The sequence below is a fragment of the Littorina saxatilis genome, linkage group LG5 (assembly GCF_037325665.1).
Source record: "Littorina saxatilis isolate snail1 linkage group LG5, US_GU_Lsax_2.0, whole genome shotgun sequence".
NCBI classification, from domain to species: Eukaryota; Metazoa; Mollusca; class Gastropoda; order Littorinimorpha; family Littorinidae; genus Littorina; species Littorina saxatilis.
This window is the reverse complement of record NC_090249.1, coordinates 8917110-8937596: the sequence shown is the minus strand read 5'-3', so window position 1 is coordinate 8937596 and position 20487 is coordinate 8917110. Positions and strand designations below refer to the sequence as shown.

The 20487-nt window shown below is 41.8% G+C and overlaps 1 protein-coding gene across 2 annotated transcripts in view; it reads right to left on the bottom strand.

Annotated features, from left to right (window-relative positions):
- Positions 1 to 20487, bottom strand: part of LOC138966255 (cytokine receptor-like factor 1) — a 104145-nt gene that overhangs the window by 59238 nt on the left and 24420 nt on the right. Inside the window, exon 1 of one of the 2 annotated variants that reach the window (XM_070338397.1) lies at positions 16602 to 19366. The exons of the other annotated variant lie outside the window; for it this stretch is intronic. The gene's annotated coding sequence lies outside the window, so the exon portion shown is untranslated. Of the gene's footprint in view, positions 1 to 16601; positions 19367 to 20487 lie in introns of those variants that run through there. 2 annotated transcript variants of the gene reach the window in all.

Sequence of the window (20487 nt, the reverse complement as noted above, 5' to 3'; positions counted from 1 at the left end):
GTCGGACAGAGACCAAACAACAACCAAAATAATAGTTTATAAAATGTTTGGTGGCATGTCGCTCCGAGGGGAGCATCATTAACGTCTTCATTTTTATCGACCAAGGCCAAAGGTTGTTGTTGTTGTTGTTGTTGTTGTTGTTGTTCGAATACAGTTGCTGTAGAATGTGGAAGAAAAACACAGAACATGCACAGAAATCCATAAGGAAAACATGACTCACAGGGACTTCCTCTTGCACACAAAAATGACGGCAACAACAGCACTGACGTTCATATCATTTAAAATCATAGTGCATTTGCCGTTTAGAGGCTTGATAATACATGTATTTTGTCATGAATTTATTTCATAAAGTCAAATCAAGCACAGTAACAATGGCCTGGATAACGCACGCTTTTAAATGTGCCAAAACGATACACCAACGTAGCAAATAAGATTGCAAGCACTCTCTAGGTTCCAGAGTTAAGGGAGATGGCTCTTTATTGGACCTGTTCATGTATTGGGCCACTCCCTCTTCCATCTTTAATGGCATACACATTTCAAACCGGGAAACAGGTCTAATATCAGACAGTACGTTTTATTGGGATACAGGACACAAGGTTTCGCTTCTAAAAACCACACAACTTGACAAAATTGGGTTTGTACGCATGAAAGCATCCATTTGGCCAATTTTTAACAATTTCGCAATCTACCAGATATGTCACGGTTAACAATGTCTGCAGGTGTCTGGTTGCTCCCTCTCTGGTGAATACTTGTGTCATGCACTAGTAATTTACAATAAGAAATTTCTAGCTCGGGAGGTTTGCTGGTGTTGCAAGTCATACTTGGTAGCCATCAACGTCTTACATTAACAACAACATACACTTACACCACGTTCACTGTATTCTTTTTCATCTGTACTATATGTGATAGTTTCCTTTTTAGATTTAGTCAATTTTTACCAATATAGACTGGAAATCGAGACGAGGGTGGTGGTGTATGTGTGTTTGTATGAGTGAGTGTGTGTGTGTGTGTGTGTGTGTGTGTGTGTGTGTGTGTGTGTGTGTGTGTGTGTGTGTGTGTGTGTGTGTGTGTGTGTGTGTGTGTGTGTGTGTGTTGAGCGATACCGAGAAACCTACAGGACCGATCTTCATGAAACTTTGCATGAGAGTTCTTGCAAAAGATATCCCGAAATTTGTTCTCATTTTTTTCGATAAATGTCTTTGATGACGACGTCATACCCGGCTTTTTGTAAAGAAAATAATTGAGGTGGCACTGTCATACAACTTTTTCGATCAAATTGATTGAAATTTGGGTCAAGCAATCTTCGACGAAACATTTCAACTTGGAAGCTTGAAAGTTAATTGATAAGTTTAGTAGTTAAAAATATCAAAATTTTAATTAAACTAAAATATTAGTAATCGATCCAAAAATGATTTCATCTTATCTTTTGTCATATCTTGATTAAAAAAAACATATAGATGTTATTTTTGGAATTTAAAAAAAAGCTCAGAAAGTTATAAGGGATACAGAAAAGCACGCTATTTTGCCCTGTCCGCTACTGCGCTATACTTGCTTGTCACTTCAAGCTATCAGCTACGTTTCCCAAGTGAATCATAGTGTGTCAGCGCTTTCAGTCTTGGTCGCGGGGTATCCGCGAAGCATTGTCTTCGTGAAATATAGTGCGTTCAGTATCATTCTGTGAGTTTGACTAAATGTATTTATTTCGCTTCACGCGACTGGTTTTCCTTTTACATAAGCATTTGTTTATGTATGTTATTCATCTATCGATTTAGGTAAATATGTGTATCTACCAAAATATGCTCTAAAATATGACCAACGTATGATAAGGATTGTCACAATACGGGCCGTTACAGGACCATGTTTTCAAAGTTTAATTTGGGCAAACCATTTTGATAAATCACTTTGATAATATTATTGATGATCTCATTACACTTACAGTCATCTCAATATGATTATTAACAACGCTGTTAGACTCATTCTCATCTTGTGTTTTGTGTTTTTATCATTATCATTATTGTTTTTACTGCTGTCCTCATACAATTGCTGTAGAATGTGGAAGAAAAACACAGAACATGCACAGAACCCCATAGATTATGCGAGCAATACAGGCCCTCCTCTCTTATCCGAGACACGGATAGGACAAACGGAGGACAAACATCAACAAACAGGAGGACTGGCAGAGGACGAGCATCAACGTGACGAGAACACAGTATTTCTCCTCCACCGCTCCAGGAATTTAACGATTACTCGACTTTCATTAAAAGCACGGGACTGTTCTTGCAGTAGAAACAGAGAAAGACCTTGTCTGCGAAAAAAGGCGCGACACCTCCCCATCAGGGTGTACAATAAAGCTGACAAATACTGGCAACTTCTCAGAAGAAAATAAAGTTTATGTTCACAGATAGCTATTTCAATAACGACAAGATCTCAGGAATGCGGCACGCGTTTTGTCATTATTCACGTTTGCACACACACACACACACACACACACACACACACACAAATCGAAGGTCTGAGAAAAGGTTTGAGCGAAAGAAAGGACGGCAGAGGACAAAGGCTGACAGACAGCAAGACGGCATCACGGGGGAGCGTCCATACCTCCCTTGTCACGCTGCCGCTCACTATCACCCCGCCTCTCTGTCAGCTCTGACTCACCGACACCGTGGCGTTGAGGCCAATCCTGAAGTGAATAACTCCAAATCACTCTATAGATTAGCACTCATTATCCCAACCAAATGGAAGACGTCATTTTATCTCTCTTTGAGAAACGAATGAAAGCAAAGAAATCACTCAGGAATCAACTCCCCTATCCATTCCTAGCTAAAGACGTCATCTTATATGGGAGAAAAGACAAGAGAGATGAACATTGTGAGACGAGCGGCCACTTTTTTTGGCGATCGATGCTGGCCAATCAAACACCATTTGTCCAAAACATATGTAGCCATGAATAGCAATGGACGAAACGAGCGTTTTAGACGAAAGAATTCAACACACAATTAAAGCAGCTCTAAAGCAAACTTAACGATTCCCATCTTTCAACAGATTCAACAAACATGCGCCACAGCTTCCCGGGCTGTCATTACAACAACCTAAAAGACGAGAAGAAAAATACAAAACAATCAAAAGCCGCACTTTTATCCTCCTGTCTCTCCCAATCCAGCCATCTCTTCTTTCTAATCATGCCGTTTTATCTTGACGAATGATTGGTCAACAACTTGTGTGGCTTTCCTATCAACTTTAACTTTAGACTTAATTGCCATCGTTCATCTTCCAGCCTCATTCCATCCATTGGGCCATTGCTTTTATGTTGTGCAGAAAAGATGGACAACGTGAGTGTTTTTTCCTGCTGAACAATTGACTTTGTGCTCTGTGTCCTGTCTCTGCTTCTCGGTACTAGATATGAACGAATGTGAGGAGTCACTTTGAAAACATGGACGAACATTATATCTTCTGTGTACGTAAACGTAGATGAATAACCTCAAAGTTAACAGAGCATATATATGCATTAAATCAAAATAACGATTGCAGTACACCGGGAACGGTGAAGAAATTAGTCTGTTGGATGAATGGAATCAGACAGACAGACACACACACACACACACACACACACACACACACACACACACACACACACACACACGACATTCATTCAAATAAAGAGGAATTATGGCTGCTGTGTATTTTTTTCGATTTTTTAAAAAAACAGAGGTAGTGCACCACGAAAACAGTCTTTGCTGAAAACCGTGCAGGGGACACGCCTTTTTCTGGAAAAATACACCAATTTTCTTTCAATGTGTCTAGTTATAACTCGATTTATAATGATGAAAATTGCTGAAAGTCATTGAAACAGACTATAGAAACAGACTATAGTTTATGAAACAGACTTTAGTAGTAACATTAATATTAAAAGTTCTATGGTTTTTAGCCAGGACTTGAGTGTTAAACAGACTTTAAATGGCAGCTGTCGGGTTGCCTGGCCTCAAAAATGCGCGGAGTCGCGTGCAAACACGCGTTTAAGAGTTTTCCGAGTTGATGCAACTAAAGACTGTTGATTTGGTCCAGAAGAAGATACTTTTATCATTAGTTTGAAATCATGAAAATGAGTGAAACTTTCTGCTAGTTCTCACAATCCGCAAGAAAACGAAGCAGTTGGCAGGCCGAAACGACTCAAAATCCGCGACCGACAACTCTGTCAGAAGAAGAGAAGAGACGCCGCAGCGTTAGCCTGGCAGTGACGTCATCCGAGGAACCCCAGTCCACCCGGTTAAGCCATAAAGTTGCTCAACCACAGACCCTCGTGTCCCTGGTCAGCAGACACTTTACACTGAAGAAGGTCCGCTTGAGGTGTCACGCCAATTACCGTGTACGTGTGAGGTACTGAATTCAAGACAAAAACCAACGCTGTCGGTGGGAAAATCTAGGAAAGAGATAATGTGTGTGTGTGTGTTTGTGTCCCTCGACGCGTGACATTATATGCCAATATGAACAAAAACAGGGTTCAAGTGGGAACACCTGAACAAAAGCAGGAGGGGGACGGAAGACACGATAAACTCCCGTTTTTTACTGCAAAATTTTGGCCTGGGAGAAGACACCCCATCCTAAGTTTCTCTTCACCTGCCTGTGAAGTATGCTTTAGGGCTTGACTAGACAACCCGATTGCGCTCACTACACAGTATACAGAGAGCACCGTTCAACCCGGCCGATTCCTCGGCTGACGTCACGCGTCCAAGGGAAGTAATATTCGAGCGGGCTGCATTGACTCAGCCAAGAATGCAAACTTTCTTCGTAGCATGTCTAAAATCTTCGGACTTGTGTTATCAAGCTGTTAAAATCAACAAGTTACTTTTAAAATATAATTTCAGTTACATGAGAACTCATACAGATGCACAGATTTTGAGAGCCACAACCCAACAGTTGCCCTTTAATGTATTATTAGGTTTATGAACAATTCTGTATGATGCTAGATATGACTTTCCGGATTTAACGTATGAAAGAACCCATTGTTATTCAGCGAATTAAGACATTTTCCCAATTACAGTGGCTTTGTTGTTTGTAAAATCATTTGATAAACATTGTTGCAAACACAAATTTGAACATCTTTTGACGTTATGGGTTTACGTAAGCATTTGAGCGAAAAAAGGTTAGTGACCGAGAACGCTAAAAATAGCTCAGAAGTAGCGAGGTTGGTGTGTTTCATCTGCATTTTTGAGTCTTTCGCACACTCTGGTGCTACTGTAAGTGATCAGGACGGTAAGAGTAACGAACGAACGAACGAACGAACTACCAAGAAATCGTATTTTCAGCAGGGTGCACTCTATTTTTCAAGTCTTGATGATCCTGAAAGGCTGAATATATTTTGCAGACAAAATACTCAATAAGAAAAGGCTACGAATTCTTCAAAATTGCGGTGCACCTCGATGCCGATGTCTGCTCTTTAATCGTAGGTCAGTTTTTAACACCAAAAACAACACAAAAGACACGTTGGAACTGCCTTACTGCACAAGGTGAACGCGTGTTATTTTGTCTCCCTGTTTTGGGGATTTCCGATTTTCCGCGAGCATTTAACAGCATACCAACAAAAAACGATGTGCCACAATTTGAAAGTAGCGAGATGATAACATCCGCGTATCTTTATTGTATCAAACAAAAGCACTTAAAGTGTAAGACTCCCTTCCTCATCATTTCAAGTGATCCGCTCGACTTTAAACGCCAAACTGGAACGGTTCTGGGTTTGATATATATATCGATGAACATTGGTTTTCCCAAGAATGTGACATTAGATTGGGATTGAACTTCCTGAAGTAATTATGCACGTAGAGAGGAATGCAAATGTTGCAATGTGAGTTTTTTTGTTTCTGAGGGTACAGTCCTTTCCGTAAAAACAGTTCAGTCCTTTCCGTAAAAACAGTTCAATCTGAGACCTGCCCATGCTTTACATGGGGTAACCCATCCCTCCACCTACACACATACCCCAAGCCAATATACTGCATGACTGGTGTGCAGCGTGGGATGTTTTGTCATTAGTTCACTTGGCAGATTAACACCAGTGTTAAAAATATATTCATTAATCAACAAATTCCCACTCAGAACAGAAAGCATCCAGGTTTGTTAATTTTTGGAATGTATCGAAGTGGATCGACAGTTCAAAGATGGTGATACAATTCGTTTACACGGGAATGACTGTGCCTTTAAAGACGGGACTTCCCCTATTCATCTGTACCCATTGTATAAGATTAAGAAGCCCAGTCGCCTTAAAAAATTTTTTTTAAATAAAATAAAAAAACTAGTAAGGCCCCTATGAACAAATGCCCTGGCCAGAAAGCCCAACAACGCGAATGTATTAGTTGTGCCTCAAGGATACAAAAGGCGATGGTATTTACACATTTTTTTTATATATTGTCTGGAAAAGTATTTTTGCCATTAAGACCAGTGAGAAAGCGGAAAGAGATTAAAAATATATATATATATATATATATACATATAATTATATTTAAAAAATAATAATAAAAAACTGTTTGTTTGTGAAGCTATTTGGGAAATTCCTTGAAGTGGCTGGTCGAAAAAAAAAAAAGAAGATTTTTATTAAAGGCCCAGTCTGCCTCAAATGATTTACGGAACGATTTAAATCTTCTCACGAAAAAAGCAGTTCTAACCTTATGGAACACACTTGCAATAGCATTTAACAGCATTAAATGACACAGTTCGTTTGAATGACTATTTAGCTTGCGTAAACCACACACCAGATTTCGTGGTTTATTTTACCCCTGAGCCATCGTCGACCCGTGTCACCAACTGTCCTTTTTTTTCACAATTTAGTCGTCACTTTGTGATTTCAATGCGACTCGCTGTATCTGCATTAGCACATAATTTTGTTTCTCTGAATCTAAAAAGCAACAAACGACTGCGAGTCACACGCACTTATCGGCGGCGGTTGTCGTCAAAGAAGCAAGCGCTATGCAGAAAATTCGTCTGATACAGGAAACACGACCTTGCGTGACATACTTCCGGGCTTCCGGGATTTGTCTTGGTGTAAATCCGGCTGAGCACGCAAAAATAAATTCTTTGAAAAATGCTTGCTGGGCACCTAGGATGTTCTCAAGCGGTGAGTGTTTAAACGAAAGGGTGTTTGTACTGTGTTTAAAAGCCTGACAGTGTCTGTGACCAGAAACTGATGGTTTACGTGAAGCCATGAGTCTTTAATGTCAACTAACCGGAAAAAAACAAGTCGCATAAAGTGAAATTAATAAATTTCGTCAATCTGTTGAACTCACGGAATTAAACAAGACAATAGCTTTGCCGATCCCGCTGATCACTTGAAGTGACAAGCCAGTATAGCGCATTAGCGAAAAGCGCACTTTTCTTTATTCTTTTTAATTTTCTGAACTTGTTTTTAATTCAAACACAACATATCTATATACTTTTGGATACAGGAAATGATAAAGCATAAGAGGAAATAATTTTTTGGATGAATTACTAGAATTTTAATTTTAATTAAATGACGTAACATGGGCAGCATTATTTGCAACGCAGAATCTTATGGTATAAATTTGGAAGCTATTTGAGGGCCTTTTTCCTAGATATTATCCCTTAGTTTAATTTGTATCATATTGACTCTTCTGTTTGTAAAGTTACGCTAGTACATCGCTATATCGCCAAGACAAAAGAACTCCTTCAAAAATTCAGCTTTCTGTCTGAGATCCGATAGTGGGGCTCGTATGTTGCAGACGCATTCATAAATCATTCACATCTTGCAACAAACATCATACTTTGTGGTATTGTTCCTTATAATTATTTAAGGGATTTCAGATACAGAGCCACTTCAGAAATCGTTTTTTTTGTCTTTGATAGGGAATAAAAGGCTGCATTTACAGCAGACGAAATTCGTACCAAAAGCGCTCAGCAGTAAATATTCCCAACTCAGCAAATGTAAAATTCAATGGTTTACCATGCACCAGAAGTTGTCTGCTGATAACACATGCATGACATAAATACTCTTATGGGTATTTTTGTGTTCTGGTATTTAATTTGATCGTTTTTAGAATTTTATATATCCGCAGCATGAAAATTCAAGATGGCGGCCTCCGCAACATTGCGTGTTTTGATTTGAGCGAAAACAACGTTTCTGAAGGTAAGTTTTCAAGAATACGCATCCATTCACCAATGTCACATCATTCTACTGTTTAATTCTCCCCTGGGGTCTGTTATTCATCGGGTGAAGCGCTGAAATGCAGAGTAATCTTGCAATAGCTCATCAAGCTGGATTGTGATGCTGATAGATCTAGATCTATCTGTTGATTACAAGTAAGGAAATCATGATCGCCACAGATTAAACGAACTTTGAATAAAAGGCGAGGAGAAAGAGATTGTTCATGGTATGATAAATGATTAGTCCTGCCTACGTTAAGGACTTCTATAAGGTGGGGAGGGGTAGAGTCAAAAACTGAGTGAGGGTAGGCCAGATAGTAGGATGACCAGCTGGAGATAAAAACACTCCAGTCCCCATGTCTTTACAGTGTTGTGATCAAACTTTCAAAGACGGTAGGTAACAGACAAAAGCATACAGTGTATGCTAATCAAATGAGATAAGTGGTTTTGAAAAATGAAGAGGTACCGCTCTTTGAGTTTTACAATTTTGGTTTGTTGCTTGTTTCTCATCCTTTTGCTTATTTTAAGTTGACCGTGCATTGGTGTGAATTTTATTTTTACAGGATATATACAAGAGTTACACCACATGCCGGTTCCTGGGAACAAGCGTTCTGCATTTATTCCGGTGCCACAGAAGGGAGCCGATTTCACTAGTACTACTGTATCAAGGTTTGTTACCTAATACATCTTAACAGTAAGATTTTTTTATTTGTATTAATTGGAACATGTTTGAACATCATTTGTAAGCGACCTCTGTGAATTTGATGGGTTTAACGTTCGAACCCTCACTATGGTCAACATTCTGTTAGCGACTGTTTGAAGCGAATAAATGTAGCGGTCAGAAAGATTCCAGAATCAGTTGGGTCACTGGAAACTGTGTTTGTTTGTTTTTTAACCTGAAACAGTAAGAATTATACGAATTCATGAAATACAATTTTCTTTCATTTTGGTCTGTTGTGTGAAGACTTGCTAACCCGGCTTTGACCGACTCTCTGAGATAGTAAACATTATTCAAATACATTCCAATAAAAATGTCACTTTTCATCTTTTGTGTGAAGGGTACCACAGGCTGATTTCCTGAACCATGGATGTAGAGGAGGCCAGACAGTCCGCTTCTCATTCCAGCTGTGTTGCGTTTTTTTCTGCTCGTGAAGTGTATCGCCACATTGCCAAAGCCATTGGCCAAGAGAAGTCACCCTGTCTGCCCATTTTGCATAGCCTTACAGGCTGTGACACTATGTCGTTCTTCAATGGTATTGGGGAATCAGAAGGCTTGGGAAGTATGGCAAGCATTTGAAGACGTCACTCAAACTTTCTTCAGGTTGTCTGCTCCTCTTTGTAAGCTGAGTACCACTGACAGGGCAGCACAAGAGCTTTTTGGTGTACATTTGTAGGACAAAACCAGCAACGTACTGGGTGTAAACAGTGCTAGACGGTACCTCTTCAGTAAAAAGAGCTGCCAAATTGACCATAATCCCCTTACAAGTGAGGTGCTGCTGCAGGACATGAGATTGAGAAGAGCCATCTACCTATTAGACTTCCAAACTCTGTGGGCTGGCAGTTCAAGGCTGGAAAGTGGGAGTCATTCTGGACGAGCTTTCAAGAGGTATCCAGCGTGTGCAGAGAACTCATGAGGTGTGCCTGCAAGAAGAGCTGTACAACAAAACGCTGCAAATGCTGCTAAGAAGGACTGCAGAGCACAGCTCTCTGCAAATGTGCTTGCATGCCTGTGAAAACTGTCAGCATCTAAACTGTGCAAAAATATTATTGCACCCATTTTCATACCCCAACTCAAACTTTTATTCCTGTGTCATTTTATTCAAACTGTCTATGCCATTAAAGGCTCGCATCTTCGCTATCTGGCACATTTTTTTTAACATCATCATTTACGCCGTCAAAATAAGGATACCCTTGACGTGACAAAGAGATGTGACAAAAACTTCGGGTACCTTTTAAAAAGCCGACGACAATTCCTGAGGCACAACTGGGTCACTGTTGTATACGAAGAGAAAGTCAACTTGATTATCCATCCAGAACAGGTTGTTTTATTTCGCCATCTTGCATATTTCTAGTGTTGTGCCATTGTACCTACTGATGTATGTGTCGATCTCACGGATGAGATGTTTATGTGTCAAATTTGAGGGATACCCAAGTCAACTAAAATCCATGTATTTTAGCAATGACCAAGTGGGTTGCGTTGAAACTTTCAGGAATGTGTGTCTACGCACGAGGCGTAGTTCAACCGTTTGAGTACACTTTCAAATCTTCACGAAATAATATTTTAAAAACTGCCACAGGTTTGTTGACTTACATCCCACATATTTTTGACTTCGCATGTATATATGACAGATGGTTGTTTCAAGTACTGCCAAAGTTTCTTTTGAGTATAGACACTTGCCGGAATGTGCTAGTTGTGTAAACACATGAGAACAAACAACGTTTTCGGAATACAGCGATTATGAATTTTAGTCGACTTTTGAGTTGATACATTACATTTTTATCAGTTTTATTTTGGGGGTACCCTTATTTGGGCGGCGGTCAAATAACCCATGTAAAGGCCACCTTTTATCTTAAAAGTGTTCCAGTTAGCCAAGTTGAGTGCCCTCAATAGCATACATTGAATATAACAGCACAGGAATGAATGTTTTCGTTTTGGTATGAAAATTGGTGCAATATATTTATTTTTGCACAGTTTAGGTAATCCACAAATTCTTCAACCCTGCCACCCACACCGTCCAATCATTCTCTGCACCAACAATACATGTATTGTTTTGTTTAAAAATGTGTTTGTGTTAGTTTCTATTGCAAGAGAATGTCTTGTAGCATCAAAAATGCCTAAATACCCTTTTATTGGCGGCCATTTTGAAAATTGTAAAAAAACTACTGATTTCTTAATTTTTTCACGGTGGCTCTGTATCAGGTTTTGTTAAGCAAAAGCAAATGTCCATTTACGCCAAATTTGCTGTTAATCACATGAAGTGAAATATGCCTAACATACCCAACCGTTTACACTGGCGGCCATTTTGAAAAATTGTTTAAAAACTACCCATTTTTTATTTTTCGCGATGGCTCTGTATCAGGTTTTGTTAAGCACATAAAACTCTTCATATTTGCTTAATTTGGTGTTTGTTGCATGATTTGAATGATTTTGCAACATAGGAGCCCCACTACGAGGGAAGAAACAGTAGTTTGTTACCAATCTTGCTATGTCTGAGATCCGAGGGGAGAAACAGTAGTTTGTTACCAATCTTGCTATGTCTGAGATCCGAGGGAAGAAACAGTAGTTTGTTACCAATCTTGCTATGTCTGAGATCCGAGGGGAGAAACAGTAGTTTGTTACCAATCTTGCTATGTCTGAGATCCGAGGGAAGAAACAGTAGTTTGCTACCAATCTTGCTATGTCTGAGATCCGAGGGGAGAAACAGTAGTTTGTTACTAATCTTGCTATGTCCAAGGGGAAAAACAGTAGTTTGTTACCAATCTTGCTATGTCTGAGATCTGAGGGGAGAAGCAGTAGTTTGTTACCAATCTTGCTATGTCTGAGATCCGATCCGAGGGGAGAAGCAGTACCGTATTTGACGGACTACAAGCCGCGACTTTTTTTCAAAAAAAAATCGCATCGCGGCTTATAAAAAGATGCGGCTAAAATGTTACCTAAACTTGAATAGCATTCACCTAATGGAAGTCGCCGCGGATTTTCATTTCGCTCGATTAGCGATTACCTGTACTTTATTAGCTCTCTACTCAAGACTCGGCGCTTTTCTCTTTCTTTCGCGAATCTTTGTCAACAAGTCGCCGTGACAAGATAGCGTACAGAGAAACACCGGATGTATCAGGATCTCGCGCGCGCGCGATTTCGTTTTTTTGTGTCTTGCGATAGTTGGAGGAGCGAGAACCGCCATATTGTGTTTTCGACTGCTCGAAATGTGCGCAAAAGTCGTAAATCATCCCAAAAAAGCTTATTCCGGGCGGGACTACATGTGTGTGTTGGTTACAAATTGTGTGTGTGATATTTTTCTACAAACTTTTTCACTTTTCTTCTTTGTTTCACTTGTTTATTCTCGGAGCCGATTTCGCCAAATACCGTACTTTCGTTTGCCTGGTTGTTTTGATTGATTGACACGATCTGATTATATTTTTTTCGACGGCGGCTAATATAGTGACGCGGCCTATACGTGGCTCGTCCCAATTTTTTTTTTTAAAGTCGGGGGTGCGGCTTATAAAACAGTGCTAGCTTGTTATCCGTCAAATACGGTAGTTTGTTACCAATCTTGCTATGTCTGAGATCTGAGGGGAGAAACAGTAGTTTGTTACCAATCTTGCTATGTCTGAGATCTGAGGGGAGAAACAGTAGTTTGTTACCAATCTTGCTATGTCTGAGATCTGAGGGGAGAAACAGTAGTTTGTTACCAATATTGCTATGTCTGAGATCCGAGGGGAGAAACAGTAGTCTGCTACCAATCTTGCTAAGTCTGAGATCCGAGGGGAGAAGCAGTAGTTTGTTACCAATCTTGCTATATCTGAGATCCGATCCGAGGGGAGAAACAGTAGTTTGTTACCAATCTTGCTATATCTGAGATACGATCCGAGGGGAGAAACAGTAGTTTGTTACCAATCTTGCTATGTCTGAGATACGAGGGGAGAAACAGTAGTTTGTTACCAATCTTGCTATGTCTGAGATCCGAGGGGAGAAGCAGTAGTTTGTTACCAATCTTGCTATATCTGAGATACGAGGGGAGAAACAGTAGTTTGTTACCAATCTTGCTATGTCTGAGATCCGAGGGGAGAAGCAGTAGTTTGTTACCAATCTTGCTATGTCTGAGATCCGAGGGGAGAAGCAGTAGTTTGTTACCAATCTTGCTATATCTGAGATACGAGGGGAGAAACAGTAGTTTGTTACCAATCTTGCTATGTCTGAGATCCGAGGGGAGAAGCAGTAGTTTGTTACCAATCTTGCTATATCTGAGATACGAGGGGAGAAACAGTAGTTTGTTACCAATCTTGCTATGTCTGAGATACGAGGGGAGAAACAGTAGTTTGTTACCAATCTTGCTATGTCTGAGATCCGAGGGGAGAAGCAGTAGTCTGCTACCAATCTTGCTATGTCTGAGATCCGATCCGAGGGGAGAAGCAGTACCGTATTTGACGGACTACAAGCCGCGACTTTTTTTCAAAAAAAATCGCATTGCGGCTTATAAAAAGATGCGGCTAAAACGTTACCTGAACTTGAATAGCATTCACCTAATGGAAGTCGCTGCGGATTTTCATTTCGCTCGATTAGCGATTACCTGTACTTTATTAGCTCTCTACTCAAGACTCGGCGCTTTTCTCTTTCTTTCGCGAATCTTTGTTTGTCAACAAGTCGTCGTGACAAGATAGCGTACAGAGAAACACCGGATGTATCAGGATCTCGCGCGCGCGAGATTTCGTTTTTTTGTGTCTCGCGATAGTTGGAGGAGCGAGAACCGCCATGTTGTGTTTTCGTCTGCTCGAAATGTGCGCAAAAGTCGTAAATCATCCCAAAAAAGCTTATTCCGGGCGAGACTACATGTGTGTGTTGGTTACAAATTGTGTGTGTGATATTTTTCGACAAACTTTTTCACTTTTCTTCTTTGTTTCATTTGTTTATTCTCGGAGCCGATTTCGCCAAATACCGTACTTTCGTTTGCTTGGTTGTTTTGATTGATTGACACGATCTGATTATATTTTTTTCGACGGCGGCTAATATAGTCATTAGTGACGCGGCCTATACGTGGCTCGTCCCAATTTTTTTGTTAAAAGTCGGGGGTGCGGCATATAAAACAGTGCTTGTAATCCGTCAAATACGGTAGTTTGTTACCAATCTTGCCATGTCTGAGATCTGAGGGGAGAAACAGTAGTTTGTTACCAATCTTGCTATGTCTGAGATCTGAGGGGAGAAACAGTAGTTTGTTACCAATCTTGCTATGTCTGAGATCTGAGGGGAGAAACAGTAGTTTGTTACCAATCTTGCTATGTCTGAGATCTGAGGGGAGAAACAGTAGTTTGTTACCAATCTTGCTATGTCTGATATCCGAGGGGAGAAACAGCAATCTGCTACCAATCTTGCTATGTCTGATATCTGAGGGGAGAATCAGTAGTCTGCTACCAATCTTGCTATGTCTGAGATCCGAGGGGAGAAGCAGTAGTTTGTTACCAATCTTGCTATGTCTGAGATCCGAGGGGAGAAGCAGTAGTTTGTTACCAATCTTGCTATGTCTGAGATCCGAGGGGAGAAGCAGTAGTTTGTTACCAATCTTGCTATGTCTGAGATCTGAGGGGAGAAGCAGTAGTTTGTTACCAATCTTGCTATGTCTGAGATCTGAGGGGAGAAGCAGTACTTTGTTACCAATCTTGCTATGTCTAGGATCCAAGGGGAGAAGCAGTAGTTTGTTACCAATCTTGCTATGTCTGAGATCCGAGGGGAGAAACAGTAGTCTGCTACCAATCTTGCTATGTCTGAGATCAGATCCGAGGGGAGAAGCAGTAGTTTGTTACCAATCTTGCTATGTCTGAGATCCGAGGGGAGAAACAGTAGTCTGCTACCAATCTTGCTATGTCTGAGATCAGATCCGAGGGGAGAAGCAGTAGTTTGTTACCAATCTTGCTATGTCTGAGATCCGATCCGAGGGGAGAAACAGTAGTTTGTTACCAATCTTGCTATATCTGAGATCCGATCCGAGGGGAGAAGCAGTAGTTTGTTACCAATCTTGCTATGTCTGAGATCAGATCCGAGGGGAGAAACAGTAGTCTGCTACCAATCTTACTATGTCTGAGATCAGATCCGAGGGGAGAAGCAGTAGTTTGTTACCAATCTTGCTATGTCTGAGATCCGATCCGAGGGGAGAAACAGTAGTTTGTTACCAATCTTGCTATGTCTGAGATCCGATCTGAGGGGAGAAACAGTAGTCTGCTACCGGATCTTGCTATGTCTGAGATCCGAGGGGAAAAGCAGTAGTTTGTTACCAATCTTGCTATGTCTGAGATCCGACGGGAGAAGCAGTAGTTTGTTACCAATCTTGCTATATGTCTGAGATCCGAGGGGAGAAACAGTAGTCTGCTACCAATCTTGCTATGTCTGAGATCCGAGGGGAGAAACAGTAGTTTGTTACCAATCTTGCTATGTCTGAGATCCGAGGGGAGAAACAGTAGTTTGTTTCCAATCTTGCTATGTCTGCGAGTTTGGCACACTGGGTACAGGACGCATTAATTTTGATGCCACGTCAGGGATTATTTTTCATGAAGTCTGCACTCGCTCGGTGCTGGGCTCAGTCGATGCAAACCATAGTCACCCCCACCTCCCCTATCCTCCGCCACCCCTCCACCAGCACGCATTCTTCTGTCAGTGGTCCTTCCAGCCACACAGCGCTTGTGTGGATCGATAGACTGGTGGTGTACATAACGCTTGTCGACCATTACCCTGGCGTTCACCTCGAGCAGGTGGCACAGCGTAATTGCTTCACTCGGGCCCTCAGTAATAATGATGCAGTCTTTACTGACCATTACCAGCAAAGCTAAACAAGCATCCTAAAGTAGTAAACGCGTGTTGAAATGCAACACTGCTCTTCTACGTTCGTTATATTTTCTAGATAAAGAAATGCATGTAGCTCCAAAGCTTTAACATTCAGCTGTTTATTTTTTTTGTTGAGGAAGCGCTATGGCGGCTAGCAAAGCAAATCAAAGCACAAGAAACACGAGGTGTGCTCCATTAGGACAATTAAAGCAAATCCTACCACTCAAAACCAGCACTTCGCATACCGCCGTGAGTCGCTAAAACCCTTAGCTTTATTAAATAGTTATTCCAATTTTTACTCAGTACCAGAACAGCGACGCAGGCTTGCAATGCTCAAGACGTGCTATACTTGCAAACGTCTTGCTTGTAAGAACACTCGGTTTTATTTAGGTCACACCCGATCAGCAAAGTCCATCAGAAAACGATCATTAACTCAAACGTGTCTAGCATTTTACACTGAGCACGTGCTTTAACCTTTTAAACTAAACGTGCGCCAGAATCTGTGATCGACAAAAGTACGTATACCAGCAATCCGATGTAAAGTTGAAGGACAAAATAATTATGTGGTGGTTTTGAAGGATGAACAGCACATGAGACACACACAAAAAGGGGGGGTATACGCATAGCTCATAAACCCTTCCATGGAAATAGACCTAAGATTTAGAACAAGGAAACCTTCGCGACTTTACAATCAATCACGTCGAGGGTGTGGTCGGCCATGAACTTGAATTGCCGAGTTTGACTGAAAACATTTGCAGGATTTGAAAGTCACAGGTAGTGCAAACAATCAATATGCGTAAAGGACAGACAGTGACAAAGATATGATGGACATAAAACAAAAAACAAAAACGGACAGTGCCCTTTGTCGGGCTACGAAACCTTCGGCGAATCAATAACAAGCCGTGTATGATGCTGATGTACTCACCGACAGCAGGACGCCTGGAAATCAGTGCCTGACTGTCAGGCAGTGTGTGTGACTGTGAGTGCCAGCCTGGCACCAGCACCCCGCGATGAAGGGAGACACTCGGGGCCGTGTCACCAAGCTGATGGCACTCGGGGCTCAGTCTGGCACTCGCCTCCGTCCGCGCTGACCTCACGCCACGGGGTGACAGTCGCGGCCTCTGTTGACACCACTCTCACCGCCACCTCGCTGGCTTCGTGGAGAATTTAAACGAAATCAAGTCACGGGCCGCCGATGGTTTGAAACACCGCTAAATGAAAGACCGTCGTTAACAGCGCTTTGTTCCAGTCTGCTAGTGAGGCCTCGCGGTACAGACACAGATAAAGACACGACACCTCAGCCTGAAGGCAACACAGACTGAGACAGGCGGGAGCCAGTGGCCAAAACACGAGCAGTGACGGCGAGTGAGTGATCACGATTCAGTGTCAATGCTGACGCTCCGATAGCAACACGACAGCTGCATGCAGCACTGCGGTACTACTGCAGCGCTACGGCAGCAGCGGCGGCAGCAGCAGCATTCCGCTATAGTCAGCGGCGAGCAAGCAGCGAGTAGTGACAGTGCACCACGTGACCCGCCCATTGACAGCAGCCTCGCCTCCCCACCAGATGACAATGTGAGCGCTCTGAGCGAGGCTTTACAGCATTACAGCTCTGGCTGGCGCTATCCGCATGGATCACAGAGCTCACAGTAAACCCTGAAGACTGAAAGCAGGACGAGTCAACCAGGGCCCAAGGGAGTGTCACTGAACAGCATACCGGGAGAAGCTGTAGCCGATATTTAGTGCACTACATTTACACATGCAGTCCTCTTGACATGACGCAGTCTGTACACTGTCTTCCTGTGTCCACTCTGTGGCGAAAAGTCTCTTATATTACTATTATTATATTATATTAATATTAGACACACCGCAGACACCCAGGCACCTTAAGGCCACACCACCGAATCCAGTTCATATCTCCTTGTAGAACTGAAGACCCGCAACAGGCATCATCACCTGATGCGTCTCTGGGACTACTGGAGTGGAATGCAACTCGAGTCACGACTCGACCAAATTTAGATTTGACTAAATTGATGAATCTGGCACTGTACTTTATAATCTAGACGCACACGGTACGTTTTGGTCGAAAATGCATCACAAATTTGATAAATAATTAAATCAAAGTGACTGAATGTGCTTCAGGGCGCTGAATCTCTCCGGTTTGGGAAACAAAAATAAGTCCTGAAGCGCCGCCTAGCGGCAAGATGGCCAGCGCCATCTATGAAGCCGCAACCTAATAACCGCATCATGCACACCTGCAGGGGAAGTGACTCAGTGAAAGTAACCCAACCCTCACCAAGAGTGCTCTTCATTTGCCTTTTTTGTTAACGACATTTAATTAAGCTGTTAAACGACTTGCGTTTGCAAGTGAAGGCAGTCCTCCTTCGCAGTAGCATTATTTGTAACGCAGAATCTTATATTATATCTGATCTGAGGGCTTTTTTCTCTCTCAGATATTATCCATTTAATAAAGACTGTTTTTGTTTCTTTCTTCCCTTCTTCTTTCTGTTGATGTTGTTTTGTATAAAGGGGCTTAACGTGTATTCTTGAATCATTCCTGGTGAGTGGTGATACAGATACAAACTTAGCCAGGAAAACTCGAGTTTTTATTGTTTCCCTCTTATGCGTTTGCTCACAGATTACAGACTCCGATACACTTCCGGTCAAAGTCGCGCAAAGAAAGCATAGACATTCTGTCGCCCTTTTTTCAATTTAGGACATGTTTTGTCTGGTCACACCACAAAATAACAAGAGCTGAATAGCACTCTTCCCTTCCGTCCCTTCTCCTCCACCAAAAACAGCTTTTCACAGCTTATTTTCGACGAATCATAAACAATCAGAGTATGATACCAGATTGAAAATGTATGTAAAACTAAAAGCGATGCTGAAAATCATGGTCCAAAGTGCCAGGAGTAGGACGGAGAGAAAAGTTGGTCGAACAGGGAAGGGATGGTGTACTGGAAATGTGCTGGTATATTTGTTTGTTTGTTTGCTTAACGACCAGCCGACCACAAAGGGCCATATCAGGGCGGTGCTGCTTTGACATATAACGTGCGCCACACACAAGACAGAAGTCGCAACACAGGCTTCATGTCTCACCCAGTCACATTATTCTGACACCGGACCAACCAGTCCTAGCACTAACCCCATAATGCCAGACGCCAGGCGGAGCAGCCACTAGATTGCCAATTTTAAAGTCTTAGGTATGACCCGGCCGGGGTTCGAACCCACGACCTCCCGATCACGGGGCGGACGCTTTACCACTAGGCCAACCGTGCCGGTTGCTGGTATATGCCTCCCCCAAGCAGGACAAAAGAGAGGAATGGAAAAGATTGAATAGTGCTGTAGTATCGACTACGGTTATTTGTTTCATTTTGTTTCATACCCTTCAGTGATACGCTCTAAAAAAAAAATTCCTTCCAAAAGTGTGTGGCAAGTGTTTGACTGACCGACCTGCATAGACAGTCTGTCTCTCTAAAACGTTTCGGTGCACTAGTAATGAACCTAGAATGCCAGGTCTCCACTCTCACGTTTCACCATGGCCGCGCAGCCTAAACTTGCATAATATAGATTAGTTTCAGTGAGTTATGTGGCACGGTGTGTGTGTTTTGTGAGTGTGTGTGTGTGTGTGTGTGTGTTCGTCTCTGTTCAAACGCCAAGCAATCAATCTCCTCCCCAGCCGTGCTTTCTTCCCACGTGCACGGTATATATATATATATATATATATAGAGAGAGAGAGAGAAAGAGGGGGGGTGGGGGATGGGGGGGGGGGGGTGTTGGTAAGACAAAGGGCTGTCGTCGCTCAATAAAATGGTAAATAGTATTAGTAGGCTTGCCAACTTTCATTCTGTTGGGACACATTACATTTTTGGAAGCTTGCGCAAATTGGAGTGTGTTGATCAAAGTAGCAATATTTCAATGTTCCCAATACACAAGTTCAGCAGTAACATTCAACAGACCTTTGGTCAATCTGAAAAGCTCTCTCTCTCTCTCTCTCTCTCTCTCTCTCTCTCTCTCTCTCTCTCTCTCTCTCTCTCTCTCTCTCTCTCTCTCTCTCTCTCTCTCTCTCTCTCTCAAAACACCCACTGATTTGTCATGTTCTAATTTGGGTAACTGGATAAAGGAGTGAGTGTAGCCTCTTAGCAGCAATGTCACAGAGTGTCCAGTCAGTCAGGCAGTATTGATAGGTCTACTGGCTGTTGGTTATTAGCACGTCGTCATCATACAATGACATCACCATAAGGCCAAAAAAAAATAGGTCTGTTTACGGTAACATAGGGTGAAAAAATAGGGTCGGTAGGTCGGCTTTTTTTTCTTTTTTTTTTCAATTTTTTTTTCTTCTTTTTTTCTCCCCTCTCTATGATGTTTCACAGTTCATTTCTTCTCATCAATCCCTGTTTTTGCCCAACATAACTATAAACAGTACTTTGAGCTTACCTCCCTTCTGTCGTCTGCTGTTTGAGCGCAAACAGCTCTATTTTGGATGCGTTTTTTTGGGTTTTTTCAGACGATCCAAAAAAAAGATTAGGGTCGGGCCTAAAAACTAGGGTCGGTCGGGTTACCGTAAACAGACCTATTTTTTTTTTGGCCTAACTAGTAACTTGTACTGACATGACAAGTCACCCAACGCAGAAAAGGAGAATAAAATTGACAAATAAAAAAATAAATAGAAAAAAAAGAAACAAATTACATGCATGATAAATGTTCACAACGTGCCTGGGCAAGCAAAATTGAGAATCTACTATCTAATAAGCTTACCATCCCGAAAAAGGCAGTACCCCCGTGCCGAGATATTGATTATAGATATAAAC